This window comes from Artemia franciscana, unplaced genomic scaffold (genome assembly GCF_032884065.1).
Source record: "Artemia franciscana unplaced genomic scaffold, ASM3288406v1 Scaffold_1033, whole genome shotgun sequence".
Lineage (NCBI taxonomy): Eukaryota > Metazoa > Arthropoda > Branchiopoda > Anostraca > Artemiidae > Artemia > Artemia franciscana.
Window position 1 is genome coordinate 180447 of NW_027062727.1, and position 13792 is coordinate 194238.

Here is a 13792-nt window from a genome sequence, read left to right on the forward strand (position 1 = left end):
AAGAACGCTAATGTGATTCGAGGTGGGCACCAAATTAAAAAGTTAATTTTAAAAGCGTGCCAGAAGTGTCTTAGGAGAAGGGTCGCTCCCTACAACCCCATGTATCTGTTCCTTGCCTAAATTGCTTTAAATTCTTTCATTCATCTAATTTCAACCACATTAGCTATATAGTTAATATATATCGATAGATAGATTGATTTATACGAGAGCCCTATTGGGCCATTCACTATTTAATTAGTCACAAAACTAAAATTAAGGATTTTTGAGGGTGGAGGAGGTTTATTATTATTCAAAACTTACCTTTCGATTTCAGGGTATTTTCGGATATTTCACAAAAATATCCGGAAAAAGCCTTCAATCCCCTTGCACGCTCAGCAGTCAGTTTTCGTCTCTTATGCACTCTATGCTCGTGTCCAGATTTTTCATTTTTTATCCATTTTGAACTTTTAGCTACAAGGCTACAGTTCAATATGTCATTGTGAATAGACAAATAGCTATAACTGTGTTACCACATTTATGAAACGTCTTGAAGATACCACTTTATTTTCAACAGGTTTCCGTGAAATAGGGGAAAGTTCTTTGTCTGTTGAAAAACCTTTGCAGTAATCAAAGGTTTTTATGCCAATTTTGCAGATTAATACTGAACCGGCTGAAGATAAATAATTTTTGTTCGTTTTAAGTTTTAACTTTGCTCTTTACATTCATAGAAGATTTTTGCTTTTTGTTGTTAAATGGGTAAATCACCTACTAATAATTGATCAAATTGACAAGTATACTTAAAAAAAGAGTAAAAAAGAAAAAAGAACGGAATGCGAATGAGGGTGTCAGAAAAATATTAGAGGGCCTAAGGCCCTCCGCGGCCTCCCTTGGATCCACCCGACACGGGGTGAAAAAAAGTTTTTGATTCTAGAAGATTTGCCCTATAAAATTTTACTCGGAGGAAATGCTGTCAAGAATTGCCCATACTATGTCGCAGTATACCATATAGATACAATGAAAATGAGACATAGCGGTCCTTAAAACAATTGTTAGGTACGTCATGGAGGGAGTGACCCCCTGAAGAGTTGCCAGTATAGCTAAACGAGTACTACCTCCGTCCCTAAAAAGGCCTATATAGGTACCATGTTCAAGGAAAGAAAGAAACCTCCTGAAAATTGACGAGGATACACCTCAACCCTTCTACTACCTAGGGTGAACCTACTTCTTCAATATAATGGAGTTACCTAAACATAACAGTAAAATATTAATTGACTGAAACTACTATCGTGTTTTATTTATATTCTATAAATATAAATATATAAATATATATTTTTATATTCAAACTTTAAGAACAAAATAATTTAATAAGAAAAAAGCTGTTCAATTCCTTTCTCCACATCATTCAAAAGTTATAACAGGAAGCACTTTTAAGGTCATGAATTCTGGATATCTAAGCTTTAACGCTGTTTTTTTTATCTGCTATCAAAACCATTTTTGAAGAAGACCTGCTGTTTCCACCCCCATCACCACTCCAGCGTAGATGCTTAGAAATTGGAACTTGTAAAAAAATGTTGTGACTCAAAAGCTTATTATGCTTTTTATTAGTTCAATGCTTCTCACACACAAGAAACAGCCAGCTTCTAAAATTGGTGGGATTGTCTGTATCCCAGAAATTGAACTTTCTTGTAAGTCTAAATTTCATATTCACTGTTGAATCCTATTTTATACATTTGAGTCACAAAACTCACCAACTTTAAATTCTTCTTTCGAATTTTTTTGAGGTAAACTACCACAAGTTTCATTTGGCGTTTTGAACACAGTGGCGTCTTTGGGTATATTTATCCGACGTTCAAAGTGACTATTACGAGCACAACCACTACCTCTTACTCTTCTGCCCTTCTCTGAACCATTTGTTAATAAAAATCTTCCGCGACCCATCAATTAAAAAATAAAAAATTCATCACCAACAGCAGCACGATATTGAAACATCTCTAAACATCGTAAAATATTCTGTTGATTAAAGTATAAATTCTATAACGCTGTTTGATTAGTTCCTTCTAAAATTCAACAAAATACATTTTTTCGACTGAAAGTGAAACTTAATGTCAAAACAAGTTATTTTGTATACAACGGAGAGTACCCTGTTTACAACCCTCTCTTCTTACGCTACAGTTTTAAAGCTCTTTAAAACTACTTTTTATTTAAATTAAACGCCCCTTATTTTTGACTTGTCTGTCTCAATGCATTGTGACTAAAAATAAAACTTTACCATAAATAATGGGGCTTGAGATGTGGTAGCACCCACCATATATGCAACAAGTTTTGTTCGTTTTAAGTTTTAGTGCTGCTAGTAGCGTTCAGCTGAAAAAAAAACACTTTAGCTATTTTCTAAACGGTTTCCAAATCAAACCTGGAAATCTCCTCCCTCATTGTGTACAATCTCTTCAAGAACATTCTACCCAGAACATTTCCTCCTATTGTAAATAGTAGTATACTATTAATGACTACAAGCGGGGCCTAAAGCCGATTGTGATTTTTTTTTCCTTGTTAAGGAAATCATGTATCTAGGACTTGGGCTTATTCTGCCCACCAAGTTTCATCCTGATCTCTCAACTCTAAGCGTTTTCCAAGATTTCCAGTCCTCCCAATGACACTGGATCCGGTCAGGATTTAAAATAAGAGATCTGAGTTACAAGGTCCTTCTAAATATGAAATTTCATAAAGATCTGGTCACTCCTTCGTAAGTTAAAAATACCTTAAAATTTAATTTCCCGATCCAATGAGCCCTCATCCGATTTTCTAGGATCACTGGCTCGATGTGATTACCCCTGAAAAAAAAATACACACGAGTCCGTGATCATGCTTCTGGAAAAAAAAAATCAAAATTCTACCTCATTGTATATAGGAGCTTGAAACCTTTACAGTAGGGTTCTGCAAAATTTTGAAACTTTTGGTATGATTTGCCTTAAGATCACTTGATTTCTTAAGGGTGTTTTCCCCCTTTTTCAAAGCAAACTTTCTCAGGCTCATAACTATTGAGGGTAAAATTAAACTTCATGAATTTTATATATTTTGAATAAGCATCAAAATTTGACTCTTTTGATGTATTTATTATTATCAAGACTCTGTTCCTTTAAGTTTTGGTTACTATTGAGCCGCATCACTCCTTAATTACAGTTCGTTACGAGGAACTGTTTGAAAACTTATGTAGCCCGTAGCCAGATATGACTAAACACACTCTTTTTGATTTACGAAATTATCAATTTTATGTGTTTATCTAACAGCGTGGTTTCGCTATTTTCGAGTTCCGTATTACCCTTTTTCTACGAGATTTATTTACCCAAAGAGTTTCGGAATGTTTTAACTCCAATGGAAATAATTTCAGAACATTGCGGGATCATTTGCATCCTAAAAATTGAATTTTTTCATAAAGTCGAAGATTTTAAATCCACTGATATATCGTAGTATATACGTTTGAGGAACAGAACTTGCCAACTTTAACTTCTTCATCTGACTTTTCTTGAAGTGTTCCACTCTGGGCTTCCATGGGTGAGCCAAAAACAGTGACTTCTGTGGGTATGTTTCCCCGATAGCCAACATTACGAGCACCAACCATACCTTGACCTCTTCCATCTCTAACTCTTTCTGACCCATTTGAAGAAACAAATCTTCCGCGACCTTTAAATATTAAAACTAATTAGTCATCAACACTAGCAGGATAGGGAAAATTCAACAAACAACACGCAGTATTTTCTCGATTAAGAATTTATATTTAATAACGGTACTTGGGTCGTTCTTGCTAATATTAAAAACAATCAACTACAAAAAAGGAGCAACATTAAAACATAAAGTGAACAGAAATGATTTTGTATGCTACCAGTTTTCAACCCTCACTTTTTACAATGCAGTCTAAAGTTCTTAAAGTTTGACTAGTCTTTATTAGAATGTTGCCACAAAAGGTGATATTTTATCGTAAAGAGCGAGTTTTGAGGACGAGATGGCCCCCCTCACACATAGAATAATTTCCAATCATTTGAATTTTTATGTTGCTCCATTTAATGACTGAAAAAGGTAATTTTTCTATTGAATTTCTGACGGGTTTTTCTAGTCATACCTAAAAATCTCTTTCCTCCCTTGTGCAAAATTTTATCTAAAACATTCTTCCCAGAAACTTTCCTCGTGTGAAAAATTTTCCCAGTGCAAAATCCCCCTGCCTAAAATCCTCCCCCCTCCCCCTAAAAATTCTGAATAATTCGCAATAACAATTGCTATATGATGTGACCAGAGGTAAACCGCGTAACTTACAACCAAATTCATAGCGGCTACTATGGTGAATATAATGCCCATATCCAAATTCCTATGTAATGTCTTTGGGGGGAAGGGTGCTCTGAAATGAAAATGAGTAATGGAAGTAAAAAAGAGTTTCACAAAAGCGACAGAGGAAAACAAAAAATGAACAGGTTTAAAAACAAGCAAGATATTAAATAAAAAAGGGGAAGTTACACAATAAATATAAAATTACTAAAACACACCAAAAGGATGATACAATTGCGTAAATTATTCTTAATAAATTTACCAGTTTAATGGAATAACTATTGGATATGGTTAAATCAAGGCTATTTCTGAACTGATTTCCCACCTCATCTTAAACAAAGGTATGTAATATCGTCATTACACACCTCTCCCTCTACATCTGGGTGGTCCTCCACTTCTGCTTTGAGACCTTCTGTTCTCAGCATCCCAAGCATTAGTTTCATTCCTTTTATCTCCAGGCACATCACCTTCAACAGTTTTTTTTTATCAAATATTGCTCGACAAAGAATTGGTCAATTGCTCGAAAATCCTTCAATTGCTTTTCAATTTCTTTGTCACCATCATAGTCTGCGTCGTACAGATCTGATAAACAAGCGTCTGCTGATTTATTACTGGGATCAACAAGCTGAAAAGGCCAGATGTTAACATAATTACATAGTTAAACGTAGTTACATACAAGTAAGATATCTAGCATCGAGTGTGAAACTATAAAAGTGGACTTGAAACAAAAATATCAAAAATTTTATGGATGATATCTCTCACCTCATCTGTGAAAAAGAGGAATGCCTGTGTCAAGACTTAACTCTGAATAACAATGTGGGCTTAATGTAATGGTAGGTAGTGGATAGTGGACATTGTTCAATCCCAAATTTGACAGATGTTTATCTATTTCTTTCATCAAGTTAAGCAAAAAAAGAATAAAAAGGGTTTGCATTAGTCAAAATCATTCCTGAACTTTGTTTAGTAAAATTAAGACTATTATTACATTCATTTAAACTGAACATTTGAAACAATATTGATTGTTTGGATAAATTGGTTAAACGCCTTGTGTCTCCTTCTGTTCTCAAATTACTTTAGGGAGTTTTTGGCTATGTTCCGAATAGAGTTAGGTCTCGACGAATAGAAAATAAAAACATGTGGACACAAAATCTGCTTTCCTGTGCTCTAGAGCCTAAATAAATCCTTGATACAAAATAAATGGCTGGTCACTGTTAACAACTAATTAATTTGACAGTCATTACCTTTTAAAACTTTGGTTGTGTCGTCGTAAATTTCATATGGTTCCTATGGGTTTTGATCAATATCAGAATAGCAATAACCCATTTAAGGTCTTGTACGAATACCTTTTGACAGAAAAATACAATAAAAACCTTAAAAAGGAAAAAATCCTTTGTTTATTTTGTTAAATTCGGTTGTTTTGTAAATAAATTGTGTTTTGTAGGTAGGTTTAAGTTGCGTGACTAAACTGTCTTGAAGTGTTTTCTTTTCATTTTGTTTCTTCTTTTTCTAATTCTGTGTTATTTTTTTTATTGTTGTAAAAATTATAAGAAAATTGTAATTGATATTATCAATATAAATCAATACCAAGGCTTGTTTTGTTGAAATTGATATTCCAAATGGTATTCTTTTAGTAAAATATAAATAATATTAAATGTGTTTAAAAAAAACGTTGCAATTAGATAGGCAAAACGATAATTGTGTCATTTTTAATTATTTTTAACCTCAAAATTATGATTTCATACCAATTTTAGTTTCCTAGGTCTTTCTTATGCGGATTTTCTATTTAAAGATACAGAGAATCTCCGAGGACAAAAGTCTGAAGTATTATCTAAACAGTATTGTCAACTTTTTAGAACATTTGGAAACATTAAAATGGGTTATTAGATTGATTCAACCTCTAAGATGTCGGCATATATCGGCATATAATAATCAATTTTTTGTAATTAAATACCTGTATTTTGCTAGCTCCTGGTTTTTGTGCGCCCTTCGTTTTCTCAGATAGAGTAGATTCTGTTGATTTTAATGTTTTTTCTAGTTGTTCGTGATATGGCTTACTCTCTGCTGGTTTTTTCTTATTTCGGTTGGGTCTCCCTCCTCTTGAAGATCCTCTTGTCATAGTGCTAACTATACTAAGCCAAAATCTTGTCCATATACATACAGCATTTACTAACCTAAAATTCAAAATGGTCTTTTTGACTCGCACTCGTGAAAATCCAATTCAATACTAGTCAAAACAATTCTCATGGAAGATTTTAATCTGCAGGAAAGGAAAATTATATTTTAGTTTTATGCTGTAGTTTTGACAAATTGCTGTTCAGAACTAAATTGCAAAACCAGGTGACCATTGAAAATGGATCCCATAAAGGTTAAATCAGCCTTCTTTTTATAATTTGTTTAATTATGACTGAACATGATTCATCATATTTAATTATTTAATAGTTGGTTTATATATTCAATAAATAATCTGGATATATTAAAATGCAAAGGAAAGCTGTATTTTTTTTAGGAAGGAATATAATCAATAGAAGATGCAAGAAATATAAACTTTTCTGGTCTATACAAAACTAGACTTAAACTATATAGATCATTATATAGAAGGGAGGTATTTTTATTAAGATTCACACTCTTCCCAACATAACATAGAAAGTCATTTTAAGACACTTATAATTGCAAAAATCACTTTTATAAGGTCTCGAAAAAAACCATTCGAAGGATCATAGGCAGCACAGTAATGCTACCTCAGATAAGTGCGATGTGTGCTCAGCGTTTATTATTAATCATTTTTTTTTAATCCAACCATTTTCTTATGGACACAAATGTCACAGAAATTTCGAAAGGACTAATGCAATTTCAGATTCAAAATTCGAGTTCTTATCGAGCGACGGATACTGGAAGTTTAAGTTCCTGTAAACATTCTTATATAAATCGTTTTCTTAGGCCATCAAATCCCTGGATGCCAATTTTCCCAAAAAAATATGGAGCTGTTTTCGAGAAAAAATACATAAAATACATAACAATAATGGCTCGTTTCAGGAGATAGTATATAGTACCAGGAGCTTAGTGGCTATGCCACCGGGAACTAGCACGGCTAAGCGGCAGGTTTGTAAATATTGACACTCGTTGTCACTTGTTTTCTAGCTGCACTCTCTTCTTTAAGTTCCTTATAACCATTTAGACCATTTTTCTGGCACGGGGATAGTTGCCAAAAACAATTCTTCTTGTTCTAATTCTTGTTTTCGCATGTCTTGTAACCTCATACTTTTTGTTTGTTCTTCACTTTTGTTTTTGAATTGTTTTAGCTCTGGCTGTGATTTATCTTTGGACCGGACATTCCTGTTGTTCTTCTTTTTTTTACTTATTTTTTCTTAATTTTGTTTATCATTGTTCCAGATATTTTTTTGATAGCTTTCACCTTAGCTGCTCGGATTGATATTGTCAAATATGATGGTCTAAGTTGGTCATTTGACTACTGGGCATGATGAAACTGCTCAAAACGCCTTTTGTAAATAGAATAATTACACTTTATATTTTTTGCTTAGCTATGTTCCTTTGTGGAACTTGTCACTTTTATTTTTGACACGTTCAGACTAGCACTGTCAATTGTAATTCTCGCAGCAGCGCGTAATTTTGATCATTAAATTTTCATTGTACCAAGTATTATAACCACAAGTTTCTTTATTCTGCATTTTCTTTTACCATTGCTTCAGATATTTTTCAATACCCATTAAGTTAGCTGCTCGGATTGGTTTTGTCAGATTAGATGGTCTAATTTTTTTTTTTTTTTTTTTGTCTTCTAAGCAATGGAACTACTATGGAACTACTTAAAACAAGTTTTGGAAAAAGACTTCATTACACTTGGTATTTTATGTTTAGCTATGTTCCTTTTTTGATGTAGCATGCGTCATTGATACTAAAAGCGATACGATCACAGCGTTGGAGGGGGTATGCGATTTATTTTCTTGAAATGTGTTCCATATATATAACGTCACTGTGATTTATTTTTTAAGAATTAAGGCTTTTAACGAATTTTCTCAGACTCTTAACCTATATAGACCGTTTTTTTTTTGTCAGAAAATCCTGGATTGCATATTTTTCCACAAAGAAAAAAAAGATATGCTGCTCTTTGAGTAACATTAGCCTACACACATGAATTTACAATTATTGCTCGTTTAAACAGGAAAAACATACATGGCAGGTAGGCAGTTTACAATGATAATTATCATGAAAAGAGAAATCACCAATGCAACAGCACAAACACAAAAAAAAAAGAGAAAAAGTTTTCATACTGAAAAAGTTTCAGTATGGTGGAAGACGTTAAGGTCATTAGCTTCTCCAGTTCTGAGGGGCCACATTTCGCAACCATAAAGAAGTGGAGAGAGGACCAATGCTTATATATCCGATGCTTTGTTCGAAGGGAGATTTTATTTCGTAGCCAGTGACACTTCCAAAACTGAATGAACACTACCTAGGCGGCAGAGATAGGGATTTGTATTTCCTTTAGAGCTTTGCCCTTTGGATTTATTAGGGAGCCTAGATATTTGACATTCTGGACCTCCTCGATTGGGACGCCATTTAACGTGATCGGAAGTTTCATCTAGCCAGAGGTGCGCATTGACTTTGTTTTCGATTGGCTTATCTTTAGTCCGCTAGCAAGGGATCTAGCAGCAATGTCATCTATCATGAGCTGTGTTTCGGTTACAGACTTAGCCAAGATATCTACATCATCGGTGTAATCAAGGTCTGTCAGTGATAGTGTGGGACTGATTGCCACACCTATATATTTGTCAAGGATCTTCAGGATCTGGTCGAAGACAAATTTAAATAAAATGGTGATAGGGCACAACCCTGTCGCACTCCTTTGTCATTTGGTAGTCCATTAGATATTAATCGTCTGCTCTTACAAATGCCCTCGTTCCCTCGTAATAAGCCTTAATTAAACGGACAATTTTTTCCGGTACTCTATCATCCCTCATCATATCCCAGAAAGAGTTACTCTTCAAAGAGTCAAATGCCGTTACAATGTCGATAAAACTTGTATTGTTTCCTGCTGGTTTATAAGGTGGTGTTCCAGGATCTGTCTCAGGCTAAAACCGTGATCACAGCATCCCGTACCAGGTCTGAATCCTGCTTGATTTGGCCTCCTCCAACCATTCCTCATATTTCTGAGCCTATTTAATACTATTATTGTAAAAACTTTTGCAGAAATCGGTATCAGGGAAATTCCTCTATAATTTGTAGAATCGGTTCGATCCCCTTTTTTAAATAAAAGAATTATTACAGAGATCCTCAAATCTTCAGAAATGTATTCATTAACTTAGACATCTGTAAGTAAGTTGTGTATCTTATCGGTAGGAACGTCTGGAAGGGCCTTGAGAAATTCAGCCGGTAATTTGCCGAAGCCAGGACTTTTATTATTTTTCAATAGTTTTATGGCATAGATAATTTCTTCTCGGCTTGGAGGGACGATATTGTGATCTTCATACACGGTTGGTGACTCAGAATTGTTTTGGGATGGAGTGGGTTGGCTGTGGTCATTTTCTGGTGGGTGAAGGAGCTTCTCGAAGTGAGTACACTATGGTTCGATACCATCTTCTTTGCTCGTGAGGAGCTTGTTGTCCTTACTAAGTAGCGTGGGGGTAGATCTTTGGTTTTTGTTCCCGTTCGATTCACCTAGGAGCTAGTAGAGTTTCCGTGAATCATTGTGAGAAACAGCTTTTTCCATTTCACAGGCTGCAATAGAATAAATTGATTGTTTATCTGCCTTAGCAGATTTATGATAATCTTTGCGGAGTGCTTCAAAAGAATTAGAGTGTCTATCGGTCATTTGGTTCTTCCTTAAAGAGAGTTCTATTGTCTTCTGTGAAATCCACCTATTGGGTTTTTTGTCCCTTACTCCGACAATTTCTGTAGCTGCCTCTTTCACTTAATACCATTAATGATATACCTGTCAGATAAGTAGCTCGCAATGATAAACATGTAAGACAATGGTATATAGTGGTAATATACCATTAATGATAATATACATTGCAGGTAAGCAGCTGGTAATGATAATTATGTATAACAAAGGTAGTGTGGTGATAATTTACCAATAATGATAATATACGTGGCAGGTAAGCGGCAATAATAATTACCAGCAATCTTTGGTAATAAAACAGTATACCTAAATAACAAGAGTCCCCTTCTTCGAAACCCTTTTATAGGGAGCGGAAGGAAAGCAACAAAACATCTTCACGTCAAAACATATACTGTCCGAAGGTTTATAATACTTCTTATGACTATGTGTCTTCAACAAGTTTGAAGCACCTCAAACTGTAGACCGTCAAAGCTGATTTTTTGGGCTTCAAATACTTGTTTTAGAACGATGCAACCTATTGGTAGAACTATCGACGTGGTACTTTTTTGTATTTCAGTACACAAACCCTTTTATAACAGACAATCGTTACGTATTGAGATGGAGCTTCAAGTTCCAACTTAGTACGTGTATTTTAAGGAGTAAGGAGGAAGTAAGGTGATTTTAAGGAGTAAGATGATCAGTTTTAACAAAGGACATATTGTTTCAATGTTTATAAAAGAAATATTATAAATTTAAATATAAATCACACAGGGGAACATTATAAAACAACATTATCAAACAGTTCGTGTTAACTAACTGTAGTAAGGAGCGACCCGTCTCAATAGTAACCAAAACTCTAAAAAATGGAATTTTGATACCAATACATACATCAAAAGAATCGCATTTTAATGCTGATTTTAAATATATAAGTTTCATCAAGTTTAGTTTTACCCATCAAAAGTTACAAGCCTGAGAAAATTTGCGTTATTTTAGAAAATAGGGGGAAACGCCCCCTAGAAGTCATAGAATGACGAAAATCACACCATAAGATTCAGCGTATCAGAGAACCCTACTGTAGAAGTTTCAAGCTCATATCTACAGAAATGTGGAATTTTGTATTTTTTGCCAGAAGGCAGATCACGCATGCGTGTTTATTCGTTTTTTGTTTTTTTGTTTTTTTTTCCCAGGGGTGATCGTATCGACCCAGTTGTCCTAGAATGTTGCAAGAGGGCTCATTCTAACGAAAATAAAAAGTTCTAGTGCCCTTTTTAAGTTCCAAAAACAATTGGAGGGCACCTAGGCCCCCTCCCACGCTAATTGTTTTACCAAAGTCAACAGATCAAAATTCTAAGATAGCCATTTTATTCAACGTAGTCGAAAAACCTTATAACTATGTCTTTGGGGACGACTTACTCCCCCACAGTCTCCGTGGGAGGGGCAACAAGTTACAAACTTTGACCAGTGCTTACATATAGTAATGGTTATTGGGAAGTGTACAGGCGTTTTCAGGAGGATATTTTTGGTTGGGGGAGGGGTTGAGAAGAGGGGGATATGCTGGGGGAACTTTCCATCGATAGTTTTTCATGGGGGAAGAAAATCTCCATGAAGAGAGCGCAGGATTTACTAGCATTATTTAAAAAATAAACAATGAAAAAATAAATATGAAAAAGTTCTTTCAGCTGGAAGTAAGGAGCAGCATTAAAACTTAAAACAAACAGAAATTATTACCCATTTGAGGGGCTCACCTCCTCCTAATACCTCGCTCTTTACGCTAAAGTATTTTTAGCAATTTCAACTATTTATTCTTACTGTTTTAAAGAAAAGAACTTACTGTTTACTGTTTTAAAGAAAAGAATTGAGAGAAAGAGTCAAACTTTAGCGTAAAGAGCGAGGCGTGGATGAGGAAGCAGCCTCTTTCATATACGAAGTAATTTCTGGTCGTTTTAAGTTTTAATGTCGCTCCTTACTTTCAGTTAAAAAAACTTGTTTTTTTTTTTATTTAATAAAGGTAAAGTGGGATATTGAAAGTAAGTATTAAAATTGAAAGTAAGGAGTAGCATTGAAACTTAAGACGAACAGAGATTATTAGGCATACGAGGGGTTCTAAAAGTACTTTAGCATAAGGAGCGAGGTATTTAGAAGGAGATAAATACCTCGCTCTTTATGCTAAGGTATTTTTAGTAATTTCAACTATTTATTCTACGGCCTTTCTGATTCAGGGGTCATTCTTAAAGAATTGGGACAAAACTTACGATTTAATGTAAAGAGCGAGGTATTAACGAGGGTACAAACCCCCTCGTATACATATTAAAAATATAAAAGTTTGTTACGTGAGTTAATTCTTAAGTTACGTATATTTTTTATTAATAAAAACGTTCGCTAAAAATTAAAAGTTCTAGTTGCCTTTGTAAGTAACCGAAAAATTGGAGGGCAACTAGGCCTCCTTCCCCCACCCTTATTTCTCAACATTGTCTGATCAAAACTAAGAGAAAGTCATTTTACCAAAAAAAAAAGAATTAATATACTAATTTCATTTTAATAATTTAGTGCGGAGAGCCAAAATCAAACATGCATTAATTCAAAAACGTTCAGAAATTAAATAAAAAAAACCTAGCTTTTTTTGAACTGAAAGTAAGGAACGATGTTAAAACTTAAAACGAACAGAAATTACTCCATATATGAAATTGGTCGTCCCCTCCGCAATCCCTCGCTCTTTACGCTAAAGTTTTTAATTGTTTTCAAAAGTAGAATTGTGGCAGAGTCAAACTTTAGCGTAAAGAGCGAGGGATTGTGGACGAGACAACCCATTTAATATATTGAGTAATTTCTGTTCGTTTTAAGTTTTAATGTCGCTCCTTACTTTCAGTTAAAAAAACTAGTTTTATTTTTTATATTTAAAGTCCAGTTTCTCAAAACACAAAATATAAGCAAGTCAGATCATTACACGGCATTGAACATCTCGAAATATTTCTTAATTTAAGAATTTACGCGTAATCATCCATAGTCTAGAGGTACGAATTAGTCTTGTCTGTCTCTCACAGAGTAGAAATTATAAAAATAGAGATTATACTTGAAGCAGGATGCCTCCAAAAAGAAGACTCGATCCTCTTGAGTATTTAATAATAATGAAGACTAATAGAAAAAAAATTTATCGCTAGAACTACGAACAAATTAAAAGAAAATATTACTGCACCAATTATAAAAATAGTTAAGAGGAATCACCTTGAAGCATAGGCTATATATATTAATCAATTCCAGCTTCCTGATATACCATAGCTCGCTAAACTAAAATTCCTAAATGCATTAATCATTCTTAACAAAGTCACGCCTTATCAAGGTCTGACAAAGAATAAACAAAAAAGACAAAAACAGTTTTATCTGTAGTAAAAAATAGAAATCACGTTATTAAGAGTGGCTACAATTATCAATACTGTCACAATGCGTTTAATACTTTTTTAGATATCGCACTTAAATATATATATATATATATATATATATATATATATATATATATATATATATATATATATATATATATATATATATATATATATATATATATATATATATATATAAAAAAAAATATTTTTTTTAACTGAAAGTAAGGAGCGACATTAAAACTTAAAACGAACAGAAATTACTTCGTATATGAAAGGGGCAGCTCCT

At 33.9% G+C, this 13792-nt stretch overlaps 1 long non-coding RNA gene across 1 annotated transcript; it reads right to left on the reverse strand.

Annotated features, from left to right (window-relative positions):
- Window positions 1–1290: 1290 nt before the first annotated feature.
- LOC136042296 (uncharacterized) lies at window positions 1291–13461 on the reverse strand. The gene is made up of 4 exons (XR_010621242.1): window positions 13349–13461; window positions 6245–6464; window positions 4659–4918; window positions 1291–3657 (listed from the first exon to the last, which is right to left on the reverse strand). It is a non-coding gene; the product is annotated as an uncharacterized LOC136042296 (long non-coding RNA).
- Between the last annotated feature and the right edge of the window lie 331 nt (window positions 13462–13792).